General features: G+C 37.8%; 1 protein-coding gene and 1 pseudogene across 6 annotated transcripts in view; one reads left to right on the forward strand and one right to left on the reverse strand.

Moving 5' to 3' along the window:
• SLC4A10 (solute carrier family 4 member 10) overlaps positions 1-12,795 on the forward strand; it is a 304,439-nt gene that overhangs the window by 242,077 nt on the left and 49,567 nt on the right. The window lies entirely within an intron of this gene.
• On the reverse strand, positions 3,618-5,493 carry LOC122902075 (annotated as a pseudogene).

Raw genomic sequence — 12,795 nt, forward strand, 5'->3', positions numbered from 1 at the left:
AAGTTACCACTCAGTTTCCTCCACCTATAAAATGTAGAAATCAAACCATGATACTATGAAACAAAGTGCCTCCTGTCATGCAATGGTAGCTGTATGTATGTCATATCCATATGCATAATACACAGTAGCTAGAGATAGCATCACACGTGTGTGTATACACACACTTTAAACATAGATGCATTCCTTCACCTGTTGTAGTGTTACCTTTCTCCCTTGTTACCTTACTTCTGCAAGAAACTTACCATGTATCCTTTAGTTCACATTTTCATTTCCTTTTGTCATATATAAATTTACTCTCACTAAATTTTCAGAATATTCAGATTGCTTCCTATTAAACTAGGGTTTTGGGTCTTTTTTGTTCTTGTGAGGTAAATTAACAAAATGACCAACTTAGAGAATTCTGATTATTAGCTACCTAAAAAGTAGAATGTTGGCCACATTGATGTGGGAAACGGAGGCAGACAAAAAATTATTTAATTTCCTTACCCACAGACAAGCCCTTGAAAAAGGCAGAGTGACATTGCTCTAGGGACTCGACTACCTCCACCTTAACACTTGGCTAAGGGCAAAGGGCAATCCTAGCCTGACCCACCCCTAACCCATACCATGTACCAGGATCCTGAAGTCTACTTTAACAATTCCTTTGGAAACTTTATCTCTAAACCTTCCAAGATATGTGCTGATAATCATTCCCAAGCATATGACCCACTGATATACATCTAAAGGGTCTCAGAAAGGTTTTATTACCATTAGTGAATAACCTTTTTCCCAACAATAGCTAGCCCCTTAAGGTCCTGGAAACCTTGCTTCCAAAATTCCTTAAGAGACTTTTGCCATCCCTGACCTCCTCCCAACTTGCAAGCATATAATGGACCACTCCTCACAACCCCAGACAGCAGCTTTTTCTGCCCATGGGTCCTGTCCCCACACTTTAATAAACCACCATTTTGCACCAAAGATGTCTCAAGAGTTCTTTCTTGATCATCAACTCCAGACCTCACCCCACTGAACCTCACTTATATTTTAACACTTCATCAACATGATATAACAGATTCAGACATATATACTAATTTCCTCTAACAAGAAAGAGACTATTGCTCCTAATGAATACTAACCATTTTCTTTTCGGCAGCACAACTGTGCAATAGTCATTTATGTTATTATTTGAAATTTGTGATACAGCTCTGTAAGGATTTGAGGCAGTCTTCTGTATGTTCAGATGAAATCTGAATCATAGCATATATATTACCTAGGCAAATATAATTAATCTCTTTAGCAGTTTAAATACTTTTTTATGATTCTAAGAAGGAGGCTTTAGGGAACATAGGCTACTCTAAAGCTAGGCATATGTTGTTCCCAAGGCCCTAAGTTAGGGATCCCTGATCAATGGATTAGATACCATCTATCAGGAGGACCCTGAATAGCTCCAAGTAGCTCTCCAGGCCATTTGCTCCACACTCCCACATGCTTAGTTAGCCGGGAATCCCAGTGGCGGGTGGAGGGGAAAGGTGGGAAGGGCAAAGGCAGATAGCATGTTTGTTCCTCCCCTCACTGCCTTCAGCTTATTTTCAGAACCATCCCAAGGGATCTAAAAGATTTCAGGAATACAAAAAATATCTTCTCCTCACAGGTTTGGAGGCCTTGGACCTGATCATTTAAAGATTTATTTTTACATTTTTAAAAAAACTCAGACAATTTATACAGAGAAAAAAAACCTGAAGATACCTGTCTTTTTTACAAAATTTATTACCATACTTACATAACAAGAATTTTTAGAAGAATAAAATCTTTGGTACATATATGTTTTTCTAATATAACTAAAAGTGTAGTTATAAATATTTTAGTTTGTGGATTAATGCTCTACCTTGTCATCCCCTAACCTACCTGGTCTTTCATGGAATTGCAAAATAGATATCCGTGGGGCCTGTATCCATAGTTCCAGAATACTTAGACTGGAAATAAGACAATGGTAAATAAAAGAAGCTTCCTTTGCCTACCCCACCTCCCAAAGGCTCCATTTGTAAAAGAAGTACAGACCAGAAATCCTGTGCCCTGTTAGATCCTTTTCTTGGTGCCAGCCTACAGCTGAGCTTTAGTTTCTCACTTTTAAATGAGGACAAAGATACCTGTTCTTCTAGTCATAGGCATGATCTGTAGGTTAAATATTTTATCAAAGTACTTTATAACCCACATAGCAAGCTTATATAATGACAGGTATTTTATATTGAGTGCTAAAGTCTAGGAATAGTACTGGAAGCTTTGCATATATTATGGTACCTCTTCCAAGTCTCAACACAACCCCACACAATTGTTATAATTACATTGGATGTATAATGAGTTAATAGAAAGTCACAGGTTGTATGATTTTCTAAGTCAAATAGGTCAAAAGGGACCAGCTCAATATTTCCAAATGGAGGTTTAATTTTCTTTCTACTTAAAACTCAGGCAACAACATTACTTAATGCCATTAAGAATGGTAGGTGCTGGGACGCCTGGGTGGCTCAGTTGGTTAAGCGGCTGCCTTCGGCTCAGGTCATGATCCCAGCGTCCTGGGATTGAGTCCCACATCGGGCTCCTTGCTTGGCAGGGAGCCTGCTTCTCCCTCTGCCTCTGCCTGCCTCTCTGTCTGCCTGTGCTTGTTCTCGCTTCTCTCTCTATGACAAATAAATAAATAAAATCTTAAAAAAAAAAAAAAAAAAAAAAAGAAGAATGGTAGGTGCCATTAAGACAAGGGGAAGGAAAATACTGAAAAATCTGTCCCTTCACAAAGCTGAGAAATCACCCTGATAAAAAATCAATGCTTATTTTTTAGAGACCACCTAAAAAGCCCTGGGCTTCAGTACATTTTTATATACTAAGTATTGAGTAAAAAGGGAAAAATAGATGTTTTAGATGTAAGAAGACTATGGTATACTACCTAGCCAGATCCAAACTTAGATTTTTTGTAAGTTCCATTTTACTCATATTATCAATCATATACACAAATCACAAGTGACATGAAACAGGAAAAACATAATGACTTCCTTCGCTTTTGGAAAACAGATGGTAAACAAGAGAAAATTCTTTTAAAAAATGCATGAAATTATTTTTTCATAATAGCTAATAAGTGTGGTGAAAAAATAATGAATACTGTTTTTCTGAAAATAAATAAATTGGGAAAAAAAATTAAAAAAAAATAATAGCTAATAAGGCTTCTTTAGACAATAGAAGAAATACATTGCATTTCTGTTTATAATCTTAATATAGCTATATTTTTATTCTTTAGAATAAAATAAAGTCTCTCAGTAAAAACAGTGTATTTTACCACAGTAATCTTTGAAGTCCATCACTAAAAACATAGGTATACACACTAATTTCTAAACCCCCTAGAGCATTTTGCACAATAGGTTTTAGACATTAGAATAAAGAGTTGCTCAGGAGGGGCGTCTGGGTGGCTCAGTGGGCTGAGCAACTGCCTTCAGCTCAGGTCATGATCCCAGGGTCCTAGGTTTGAGTCCCGTGCCGGGCTCCTTGCTTAGCGGGAAGTTTGCTTCTCCCTCTCCTTCTGCCCACTACTCTGCTTGTTTGTGCTCTCTCTCTCTCTCTGAAATAAATAAAATGAAATAAAAAAGAGTTGCTCAGGAGAGCAGTACTGCCTCACGCAATATGATTTGGTGGTCACCATTCTTGTTTTCCAGTAAAAGGGAAATTTCATGAGCAGAAACATCTGGCTCCTTGAGTTTGCACTGATGAAGAGAATGTTTCTGAGCCACTTCTGAGCCAATGTATCTTAACAGGTCAATCACAGACCTGGGGTGTTCACTCCTCATGATAGCACTGCTAGACACCATCATGTTAGCACCTGTGTCTGGATAGTCATGGATGGTATCATACCCACTTCAGCATTGACCTCTTTCTAAAGATGGACACTGGGTCCTCCATTGATGAATCCTTGACATTGTACCTCCCATACATTTCTGCCTTCCAAATTCAGGTTTCACTGGCATAAGAGATTGGATCTATCTGATTAGCCCATGGTGCTAAATATTCCACTGTAGTTCCCAGTTTGATGGCAAGTCTAACCTTCATCTCATTCTCCCAAGTGTCTTTAATCAAAGCACCAGGGTTCTTTGTGTCCTCAAGGTAGGTTAATTGGCTTCTACTGCAACCACTGGCTTTGTCCCAGTGTTCCATTCTGGACACCATCCTCGGCATGTCAAAGAAAGGATCCTGGCCTAGCTGCTTTTACAAACTCAACCACAGGGTCACCAAAGGTGGTCAATCCCGGGAGGCACTCAGCACCCAAATTTGGCCAGGATTTTGTGGAGGATGGATGGGTCAGTCTTATAGCTGGACACTATGGTACTGGTTCCCAAAAACCAAGTTATTCCATGAGTCCCCTAGGAAAATGAAGGCATCATTATAGTTTGCCCTTTTTAAAAAAATGTTGGTACTTTAATTATAAGCAGTGACTAATTTTTCTTTTGAAATGATTAATTTTCTCAGTGTAAACCAAAGTAAAGCCATGAGTGATAGCTTTGAAGAATTTATTTTAGAATCAGTTATGTCTTAAGTTTACTTGCCTATTATTCACATGAGTCAGAACTAGCAATTTGCTTTCTTTTTGTTACTTAGGTGAAGTAAGATAACAGAAGAGCTGGCTTGTTCGGTGACTTCACTAACATATGCAAATGAATAACCTCAGATCTCCACTGATGTGCACTTTCATTAGTAATTTAACTGGATCAAAGGGCTAGTAAATGTTTTTGTTCCAAACTTCCTTTTAAATAAAATTCTTCCTTTCAGATGAAATTCAATATATGTTTGTGTGCACACATACATATATATTTTCCCTGTAAATGTATACATCTACTATAATGTTAATTCTCTCTTATTATGTTATTCCTCCAAGAAATTTGGTATTTTTTTCCTATTTGGCATTATAGTTTTCCTTTTATCATCAATAAATTTAACAAACGTTCAGAGTATGAAAATGTTTTCCTATCAAACTCCTATGGTGTTGGCCTTTTTTTTTTTTTTTTTTTTTCCAATGCAGAGTAACAGAAAGTTCAACTTGGGGGATTTCCCATCATGGGAACACACTCCCCCTTACCACTAAACAGATTTATGGACAGAGTTTGGCAGGTTCATATATGTATGAGCAAAACAGTAGCAAGACATTTGAAGGCCTATAATCCTTGCTTTTCCACTATTGCTTTTTCATCTAATCCTGGTACAATTGTGAAGTTGGAACCAGAGATTCTGAACACGACATTGTAGACAAAACTGGATATTTTGAAGGCTACCATAGGGGTAATCTCTAAATTTGCATTTGGAGGATCCACGGTCAGTGCAACTACTTTAGGTTCTACTTTCTTTTCCCTCAAATTTTTATTTAAATTCTAGTTAGTTAACACACGGTATAATATTACTTTCACGTGTAGGATTTAATGATTCATCACTTACATATAATACCCAGCACTTATCAGGACAAGTGCCCTCCTTAATACCCATCACCCATTAAACCCTCACTCCCCCCATCTCCCCTTTGATACTTTAGGTTCTTAACTTTAAAAAAATAGGTAGTGATCTTATTTCAGACATGCTACCGGCAGCTCTACTGTAAACTTTTAGTCCCTAGACCAGTGTCTGAGTATCTCCATTAAATATGGAACAGTCAGTCATGTTAAAATTTGTCCCTGGAGGCACTTGAGTGGCTCAGTCAGTTAAACATCTGCCTTCGGCTCAGGTCATGGTCTCAGGGTCCTGGAATCAAGCCCCACATAGGGCTCCCTGCTCGGCAGGGAGTCTGCTTCTACTTCTCCCTTTGCTACTCCCCCTGCTTGTGCTCTCTTTCTCTCTCTCTCTGTCAAATAAATGAAAATAAAATCTTTAATAAAAAATAAAATAAAATTTGTCCCCGGATTCTTTCCATAGTTTGGCGACCGTGGCCATTGCTGCTATAAATATTGGGATACAGATGGCCCTTCTTTCACTACATGTGTATCTTTGGGGTAAATACCCAGTAGTGCAATTGCAGGGTCATAGGGAAGTTCTATTTTTAATTTCTTGAGGAATCTCCACACTGTTTTCCAAAGTGGCTGCACCAACTTGCATTCCCACCAACACATGTTGTTTCCTGTCTTGCTAATTTTGGCCATTCTAACTTGTGTAAGGTGGTATCTCAATGTGGTTTTAATTTGAATCTCCCTGATGGCTAGTGATGATGAACATTTTTCCATGTGTCTGATAACCATTTGTATGTCTTCATTGGAGATATGTCTGTTCATATCTTCTGCCCATTTTTTTTATATGATTATCTGTTTTGTGTGTGTTGAGTTTGAGGAGTTCTTTATAGATCCTGGATATCAACCTTTTGTCTATACTGTCATTTGCAAATATCTTCTCCCATTCCATGGGTTGCCTCTTTGTTTTGTTGACTGTTTCCTTTGCTGTGCAGAAACTCTTGATCTTGATGAAGTTTCAAAAGTTTATTTTCGCTTTTGTTTCCTTTGCCTTTGGAGACATATCTTGAAAGAAGTTGCTGTGGCTGATATCGAAGAGCTTACTGCCTATGTTCTCCTCTAGGATTCTGATGGGTTCCTGTCTCATGTTGAGGTCTTTTATCCATTTTGAGTTTATCTTTGTGTACGGTGTAAGAGAATGGTTGAGTTTCATTCTTCTACATATAGCTGTCCCGTTTTCCCAGCACCATTTGTTGAAGAGACTTTTTTCCACTGTATATTTTTTCCTGTTTTGTCGAAGATTATTTTCCCATAGAACTGAGGGTCCATATCTGGGCTCTTTACTCTGTTCCACTGGTCTACGTGTCTGTTTTTATGCCAGTACCATGCTGTCTTGGTGATCACAGCTTTGTAGTAAAGCTTGAAATCAGGTAACGTGATGTCCCTCAGTTTTATTTTTGTTTTTGAACATTTCCTTAGCGATTCGGGGTGTCTTCTGATTCCATACAAATTTTAGGATTATTTGCTCCAGCTCTTTGAAAAATACCGGTGGAATTTTGATCGGAATGGCATTAACAGTATAGATTGCTCTAGGCAGTATAGACATTTTAACAATGTTTATTCTTCCGATCTGGGTATTTACCCCAAAGATACAGAGGTAATGAAAAGAAGGGCCATCTGTACCCCAATGTTCAAAACAGCAATGGCCGTGGTCACCAAAATGTGGAAAGAACCAAGATGCCCTTCAATGGACGAATGGATAAGGAAGATGTGGTCCATATACACTATGGAGTATTATGCCTCCATCAGAAAGGATGATTATGCAACTTTTGTAGCAACGTGAACGGGACTGGAAGTCAAGCAGAGAGAGTCAATTATATGATTTCACTTATTTGTGGAGCATAAGAAATAACATGGAGGACAGGGGGAGATGGAGAGGACAAGGGAGCTGAGGGAAATTGGAGAGGGAGATGAACCATGAGAGAGTATGGACTCTGAAAAACAATCTGATGGTTTTGAAGAGGCGGAAGGTGGGAGGTTGGGGGAGCCTGGTGGTGGGTATTATGGAGGGTGCGTATTGCATGGAGCACTGGGTGTGGTGCATAAACAATGAATTCTGTTACACTGAAAAGAAATTAAATTAAAAAAATTTTGTCTTCGGATGTCTTAGAATTTGTTCTTGGGGTTAAGAAATGATGTCTTATAGTAACACGCAGCTCTTATATGCATAATAACATAGATATCTGCGGTGGCTCCAGAACTGTAGGATCACCTGATCTGCCCCTACACGTCCCTTTAGTGGGTGCTAAATGCAAGGTCTTTTCTACCACAGTTCTCTACCATGTCCATGGACTCTTCCTCAAGACCTATCAGTGAACCAAGTACTTTCCTTTAATGCCATTTTGTGAGAGCATGAGCTACTGTTCTAGATATGCCTAGATCTGATCTTTTCAACTAATGATATGGGCTTTATATGAGGACAGCATAACCAACATTAACAAAAAACCACAGCAATAGTGGAATAAGAATTCTTTCAAAAACTCCTTCAAAAGCTTCTTATTGTTCTCATTTTAACATCCAGAGTACCTGTGAGGGTCCTCAGCACTCAGGCTACACAGTCTGGGCCTAACTTATCCCATAGTCTTGCTTCAATCTCTTCTCCCTTCCCCCTTATGCTTCAGTTGCACTAAGCTTTCTATGCTTATGTCTGCTCCCTGACTCAGGCCTTCCCACCTGCTATTGGCTCTCTCTGGTCCACCACCACCACCACCCTACCCATACCATTTCTTACTTAATTTTGTTCATTTTTTTAGTAGATCTCAGCTCAAACATCATTTTCTTAAAGTTTTTTTTAAGCACCCAGATTCAAGGTATGGCTTTTATTTACCTTCTTCAGAGTCTAAAATTCTTTATAGTACATTTCACAAATTATTATTTTTTTAATTGATGTATAGTTGACATACAATGTTACATTGGATTCAGGTAAGCAACCTAGTGATTTAACATCTGAATATGCTATGCTATCTCACCACAAGTGTAGCTACCATCCGTCACCATACAACGTTATTATAATACCATTGACTATATTTTCTATGCTGTGCCTTTTATTGCCAGGACTTATTCATTCCATAACTGGAAGCCTGTATCTCCCACTCCCCTTCACCTATTTTGCTCATCCCCCAACCTGTTCTCCTCTGAAAACTATCAGTTTGTTGCCTGTATTTATGGATCTGTTTCTGCTTTTTATTTATTTGTTTGCTTATTTGTTTGTTTTCTTTTTTTGATCCCACATATAAGTGAATATACATGGTATTTGTTTTTCTCCAACTTATTTTATTTAGCTTAGTATTCTCTATGTGCATCCATGTTGTTGCAAATGGCAAGATCTCATTCTTTTTTATGACTGAGTAATATTTCATATTATATATGTACCACATCTTTATTCATTCATCTATTGATGGACATTTAGGTTGTTTCCATATATTGTTCACTCTAGAGCTAAGTAATGTGCAATAAGTACATATCCTTCTCTATAGCTCCTATGCTATCATGATTCTTATCCCATTAAAAAAACAATGTTCTGAATAGATACTTCCAGAACAGGGGTATAAGCAGCTCTGGTGGAACAACCATACTGGTGAAAAACATTTTAAAAAGCAATAATGGAGGCTCCTGGGTGGCGCGACTGGTTGAGTGATTGACTGCTGGTTTTGACTCTAGTCATGATGTTATGGTCTTTGGATTGAGCCCCACATGGGGCTCCACACTTAGTGGGATATCTGCTTGGGATTCTTTCTTTCCCTCCTTTTGCCCCTCCCCCCATTCATACTTGCTCTCTCTCTCTTAAATAAGTAAATAAATCTTTTATTTTTTTAAAACAATAATGGAAAATCTGTGGAAAATGTCTTAAGAGCATACAGCAAAGAAACGCTGATTAAAGAAAATCTACTAAATCTTGGTAAGAACAGCAAGTCTGCAGAACTTGAGCCACAACCTTCTTCCTCCTTAAGTCCCTCCCAGCTCAATATGACAGAAGCTTATTGTAGGCAAATATAGCCAAGACTATGGGGCTCCTTCTCCTCCTAGCCTCCAGGTGGGGGCAATGATATCTTCTCAAGAAGAGTAGGTTGCCAACGCTATCATTCCATTCCCCGCCCCCTGCATGTGTTATGAAAGCTAAGTACTGAGTTGGGGCATCCAAGAGTTTGGGACTTTCTTTATTCACCCAGACCCACCCAAAGGGTAGAAGTACCACCTCCAGGCATAGACCTTGATTGCTGCCACTGCCCAGTCCCTGCTCCTAAAGCAAGGAAATCTTTCAGGAAAAAAGCATACCATTTTTCCTGTCCCTAGCTCTGGAGCCAAATTTTAGAGATTTTGCCCAGGGAGGATCCTAAAATTCTCTCCAAAAGGACTGGTTTTATTTGAAGCACAGCTTAAATGTACTGTCAAAAATAATGGAAGTTTTGGTGGAAAGCAATTAAGAGGTGGTAGGTAGCTGCATATGAGATAAAAGCTAAACTATAGGCCGCCTTACGTACCAGAGAAAACCAGGGAATTAGACAGCTAAAAGCCCTTCCAGGGTCAGAAAAATTTCAAACAATAACCTCAACTGCAGAGGAGCTAAAATTTAATTGAATCAGATCACCAGAGCAATGTATGCCCTCAGGTTATTGTCAAAAACAATAGAGCAATCAGCCAGCAATTAGTGGAGCCCAATAGCTGGGTGTATGTGTTAAGCCTTATGACTACCACAAATAAAATAACCCAGATATATAGTGAAGGATAAAAACCAGCAATGCTGTTAACATCATGGTCAAATGAATTATTCTTTTTAACATTTCATAAGCTGCTCAAAATCATTCCATATTTTAGTTTCTTCCTCTTAGGAATATGCTTTGCTTATAAAACCTTTTATCTTTCCTGGAATTGTTGACTGCCTTCTTTTTCTCTTGCTTCTGTGCTGAAATGTATTCAAACTTTCCAATAATTCAGTAATTCTATCCTGTTGAATCTTATTAAGATTTTAAGTGTATGGTACAGCAGGTGTTGCACAGTAAATCTCTAGAAAAAATTTTTTTAAGTTTTTTTTTTTTTGGTCAGAGAGAGCTGCAGGCAGAACAGGCAGAGTGAGAAGCAGGCTCCCTGCTGAGCAAGGAACCTGATGTGAGACTCAATCCCAGAACTCTGGGATCATGACCTGAGCCGAAGGCAGATGCTTAACTAACTGAGTCACCAAGGCATCCCTAGAAATTTTTTAATAGAGTTTTTATTTATTCATTTGAGGGAGAGGGAGGGAGAGAGCACAAGCAGGGGTAGTGGCAGGCAGAGGGAGAGAGACTAGCAGACTCCCCACTGAGTAGGGAACCCAACACAGGACTCGATCCCAGGACCCCTGGATTATGACCTGGGTTGAAGGCAAATGCTTAACTGATTGAGTCACCCAGGCATCCCTATAAATTTTTTGTATTTCATAATTAAAACTCTGTATCCATTGAACAACTCCCCATTTTCTCCTCCCCCACCCCTAAAATCCCACTATGCTACTTTCTGTTTCTATAAGTTTAACTAATTTAGATATCTCATAAGAGGAATCATGAGGTATTTGTTCTACTCTGGTTATGTCATTAAGCATAATTTCCTCAGTGTTTATGCATCTGGTAGCATATCAACAGGATTTTCTTCTTTTTTCAATGGCTGAATAATATTTTATTGTATGTACATTCCACATTTTCTTTCTTCATCTGTAGATGGACTTTTAAATTGTCTCCACCTTTTGGCTATTGTGAACAATTCTACAATAAATATGGAAATGCAAATATCTCTTCATGATCCTGGCTTTGATTCTTTTGGATAAATACTCAGGGTAGTTCTATTTTTAATTTTTTGAAGAAACCGCATAGTATTTTCTGTAATGGCTGCACCATTTTACATTCCTCACAACAACACGGCAGAAGGGTTCCAACTTCTCCATATCCTCACCAACACTTGTTCTTTTCTGATGTTTTGTTTGTTTTATCATGGTCATCCTACCAGGTGTGAGGCGATACTTCATTGTAGTTTTGATTTGCATTTCCCTGATGATTAATGATGTTTAGTATTTTTTTTTACATAGCTGTTGACCAATCGTAGGTCTTCTTTGGAAAAAAAAAAAAAGTCTATTCAAGTCCTTTGCCCATTTTTTTTTTTTTAAAGTAGGCTCCAAATGGGGCTTGAACTCACCATACTGATATCAAGACCTGAACTGAGATCAAGAATCAGACACTCAACCAACTAAGCCACCCAGGTGCCCCTGCCCATTTTTTTAAAAAATCAAGTTACTTGTTTTATGTATATATATTTTATTTATATATAAGGAGTTGTAAGAACTCCTTATATATTTTGGATATTAACAACTTATCAAATAAATTTGCAGACATTTTCTCCCATTCCCTAGTTGGCCTGTTCATTCAGTTGATTATTTCCTCTGATATGTAGAATCTTTCTGGTTCAATACAGTTCCACTGCCAATTTTTGGTTTTGTTGCCTGTGATTTTTGTTTTATACTCAAGAAATCATTGCTAAGCCCAAAGTCATAAAGCTGTTCTCCTGTTTTCTTCTAGGAGTTTTATAGTCTCTGGTCTTACTTTTAAGTCTTTATCCATTTCAAATTGGTTTTTGTATATAGTATATGACAGAGGTCCAATTTCAGTTTTTGTATATAGTATAAGACAGAGGTCCAATCCAGTTTTTCTAGCACCATTTTTAGAGACTTTCCTTTTCCCATTTTTAGTATTGTTATCCTGTTGAAGATCTTTTGACTGCATAAGTGAGGGTCTATTTCAGGGCTTTCTATTCAGTTCTATTGGTCTATACTCTGTCTTTATGCCAGTACCATACTGTTTGATTATTCCAGCTTCATAATATGTTTTGAAATCAGGAAGTATAAATCTTCCAACTTTATTCTTTTCTATCAACATTGTTTTGACTATTTAGAATCCATTGTGGATTCATATGAATTTTAGGATTATATTTTTCTATTTATGTAAAAAATACCTTTGGGATTCTGTAAAAAATGCCATTACATTTAAAGTGCACTTAAGGTAATGTGGGCATGTGAAAAACATTTAAGTCTTTCAATCCATGAACATATGTATAGCTTTTCATTAATGTCCTTAACTTCTTTCAACAGTGCTTAGTAGTTTTAAATGTGCAGGTCTTTCATGTCTTTGGTTGTATTTATTCCAAGTATTTTATCCTTTTGGTGCTATTGTAAATACAATTGTTTTCTTAATTTCCTTTTTGGATTGTTCAATGCTAGTTTGTAGAAACTCAACTGAGTTTTATATGTTCATTTTTTATCCTACAATAT

This window comes from Neovison vison, chromosome 3 (genome assembly GCF_020171115.1).
Source record: "Neovison vison isolate M4711 chromosome 3, ASM_NN_V1, whole genome shotgun sequence".
Taxonomy (NCBI): domain Eukaryota; kingdom Metazoa; phylum Chordata; class Mammalia; order Carnivora; family Mustelidae; genus Neogale; species Neogale vison.